General features: G+C 45.4%; 1 long non-coding RNA gene across 1 annotated transcript in view; it reads right to left on the bottom strand.

The window, feature by feature from the left end:
• Positions 1 to 1294: 1294 nt before the first annotated feature.
• Positions 1295 to 3497, bottom strand: part of LOC113409496 — a 15977-nt gene continuing 13774 nt past the window's right edge. Inside the window, exons 2-3 of the long non-coding RNA XR_003370547.2 lie at positions 2982 to 3081; positions 1295 to 1852 (exon numbers count right to left, since the gene is read on the bottom strand). This is a non-coding gene — a long non-coding RNA (uncharacterized LOC113409496). The remainder of the gene's footprint in view (positions 1853 to 2981; positions 3082 to 3497) is intronic.

Below are 3497 nucleotides of genomic sequence, written 5' to 3'. Positions count from 1 at the left end.
CAAGAAGCAGGGAAAAAAAAAAAAAAAAGCCGCGACCCGTGGCACTTCGGCGGCAGCTCTACCGCTGCCGCTTTATTTTTCGGCTGCAATTCGGCGGCGGGTCCTTCCCTCCGAGAGGGACTGAGGGACCCGCCACCGAAGAACCAGACGTGCCACCCCTCTCCATTGGCCGCCCCAAGCACCTGCTTGGTGTGCTGGTGCCTGGAGCCGGCCCTGACTGCAGAGTCGGTGCAGCGCGCAGAGACCCTCCTGGCTGCCACTGTGCCTAGGAGCCCAAGGGACATGCCAGTCACTTCTGGGAGTCGCATGGAGCCAAGGCAGGTAGGGAACCCAGAATTCAGTCTAAGGATTTTCAGCAAGGATTGCACAGGGAGGGTCAACCTCCCTCCCCACATTCAAATCCCCAAAAGAACAAATGGAATTTAATTAAATATCAACATTGTAAATCTTAAGATAAAGAAAAAAACAAATAACAACAATGTTTACAACGTATCATGGCTATTATCTTCAGTTTTACATAAACTTAAAGAAAACTAAATCTAAACAGGTCAGTCCTCACAAAAACACAGTGAGAAGAAACTCAGAGTTCCCAAAAGCTTTTGTTGAGCTCACTTGAGTCTCAGTTAGAGTCTTTGATCACCAAATCTATACAGTCTGCTGAGTCAAAAGCAACATCTTCCCTCCATTTGCTTGTAAGAATCTTCAGCTGGAATCCGTGCAGACACTTCCACTTCCTCTGCTGAAATCACTGTTAGCCAATCAGCTAACTGATTATCAACCACTCAGTTATGTATATAGATTTTTTTAAACACCCATTACAAGAAAATACAAAACTGAGAGTAGCAAAATATAAATGACTCTTTCCCCATTATCATACTTAAAGAGAAGTTGGTGAATCATACTAGTTGAGACAATTTAACTAAAACAGTTTGGCTAAAATCAAACAACATTCAAAGCAGACAATTAAAATAAAAGAAATGAATTTTTCCTCCAGGGCCGGCTCCAGGTTTTTTGCCCCACACAAACAAAAAAAAAAAAAAAAAAGGAGTGCCGCCCCAAGCACATGCTTGGAATGCTGGTGCCTAGAGCTGGCCCTGTTTCCCTCCCAATTTCCCCTTTTTATAATTAACATTGCCCATGCTTCCCTGTTGGAGGGTTAACAATAATCACTAACCTACTGCAAAATGCTTCAGAGTTAGGGACAAAAGCCTGCTTTCTACTCCTGGGTTCACTTCCATGTGGCCTTTTGCAAAGCAGCTGCCTTAACTGCTTGCCCTCATGGAGTCTGATCACAGCAACAGGGAACCTATTGGAGCATAACCAAAACTACCACACCCATGGCCTAAGTGACTACTCATTTTGGTGCCAGAAATGGGTGGTGTTTGGCAGACTTTGCCACTTTTTTTTTTCCGCCTTAAACAAGATTTTTCCCCGCCAAACAAGAAGGAGCCAACCAGACCACATTATCCTATGGATGCCCCAATGAGGGGGAGCCAAGCAGCACACACAATCATATTTTGAGTATCTGCACCATTTACTGTAAGCAGCATCTCATTCTTGCATTTCACATGAGCAGAGCTTTAAAGAGTACCACCACCCTTTTCTTTTTTTCAAATTTGACCTTTGACATTTGGGCTGGAATTTTAAAAGGACCAAAGGGGGCTGACAAGAGGGCAGAGCTGGTTGTTGAGTAACACTGAGGTGTTTCCTAGATGGTTCTTCATCCCTCACCCAGACAGATGGTCCTCAATCACATCCCACTTCCGCAAAAACAAGGGAAATTCACTGTCCAAGAAAGTTAACACAGAGCTAAGTTTGACTGGCAGTATCCCATACTCTTCCATGTAACCTTCTGAAAAACAGAAAAAACAGAGTTAAGGTAATGTCTCCAATACCATAGGGAGGATGTTAACCACACCCTTTGAGCACTGCCCTAATGAGTCCCTATGAGAAAAATAGAACTGTACTCTTCCCAAACATCAGGAGGGGGAGCATAAAAAGTGCATACCGATAATGTAGAGAAAAATCTTCACTAAGATAAAGTTCAAGTTTAGGTCAGGCTTAGTGAACATGAGGTAGCTACGCACCACATATACTCAATCTCTGCCTCCTCCAGACAAATCACCACAGACTTGCCAGATGTTAACAGTTATTCAGCCTTGTCCAAGGAATTTCCTCTGGGAAATCATCTTCCATTAGTCCTGGCTGAGCCTTTGTGGGTGCCAATAGCCTGCTACAACTCCCTAGGGCAATAGTGCAACAGATCATAGAGAGGGTGCAAGGCATTGTGTAAATGCCAGTGCAGTGTGGTGTTCAGGCGGACAATGAGAATATACAAATGAGTGCTAGAAAGGGGTGAAGCACTTTTAGTCCCCTATCTTCTTGACATACCCAGTGAAACATCAGCCTCTGGAGATGACAGTGACAGCCGTTCAAGTGCCCCTAAAACTCTACAGATATTTTAAAAACTTTTGTATTCATTCCTAGATATTAAATCCAGGAGAGGTCATTGTGACCATCTGTCTGGACCTCCTGCACACCACAGCCATGGGGGAAAAAATCCCTGCTTCTTTTAGCTACAGCTACTCCTAAAATGGCAGCGCCAGATCTGGCAGCTTGCAGCAACTAATGCTGAATCAATACAGTAACAGTGAGGGTCAATAGGAGTGTGTCAGGATACCAGGACATAGACAGTCTGACCTAGTTGTCAGGGGCAAAGCTCAGAACCCTAGTCACAGCCCAAATTCTAGGCTCAAGGGTCAAGACCAAGTATGAGCCAGGAATTGGAGCTGAAGATCACAACCAGAGTCAGAGAAGGCAAGAGCAGTCCTGATTCAGAGGCAGGAGTGAGACTGGGAAAGGACTGAAACAAGGCTGAGTGCAGGGCTTAGTGTGAGACAAGCATCCACAGGTATGTGCATTGAGCAGCAAGCCAGCTATCGCTGCTGCTAGGCTAAGAACCAGCTTGCTAGCTTCCTTACCCAATCAAGCAGAGCAGTCCATCAGGGAGCTTAGTTGACTTGCTAGGCCATCAGGAGACTGAGCAGGTGCAGCTGCGGGGCCTTACTCCTGACAGAGTATCTGAAGAGGAATGATGGTTTAGTATCATATATTACACAGCAGAACAAAATGGCAGATTTTATTAGGGCTATATCAAGTTTGGTTGGGGCCTTGGCCTACTGCCAATTCCAAGGGGCAGAGTTAAGGTTTTGTTGGGGTAGTGAGGGAGACATTACCTTTAACTCTGTGGCCTGGTCTACACTAGGCTTTTATGTCGAATTTAGCGCCGTTATATCGAATTAACCCTGCACCCGTCCACACCACGAAGCCATTTAGTTCGACATAGAGCCCTCCTTAAATCGATTTCTGTAATCCTCCACAACGAGAGGAGTAGCGCTAAATTCGAAATGGCCATATCGAATTAGGCTAGGTGTGGATGGAAATCGACGGTAATAGCTCCGGGAGCTATCCCACAGTGCACCACTCTGTTGACGCTC

The sequence above is a fragment of the Terrapene carolina genome, unplaced genomic scaffold (assembly GCF_002925995.2).
Source record: "Terrapene carolina triunguis isolate 2854851 unplaced genomic scaffold, T_m_triunguis-2.0 Scaffold33715, whole genome shotgun sequence".
NCBI lineage: Eukaryota > Metazoa > Chordata > Testudines > Emydidae > Terrapene > Terrapene triunguis.
Note: the sequence above shows the minus strand (reverse complement) of the source record. Positions and strands in the feature narration are given on the sequence as shown.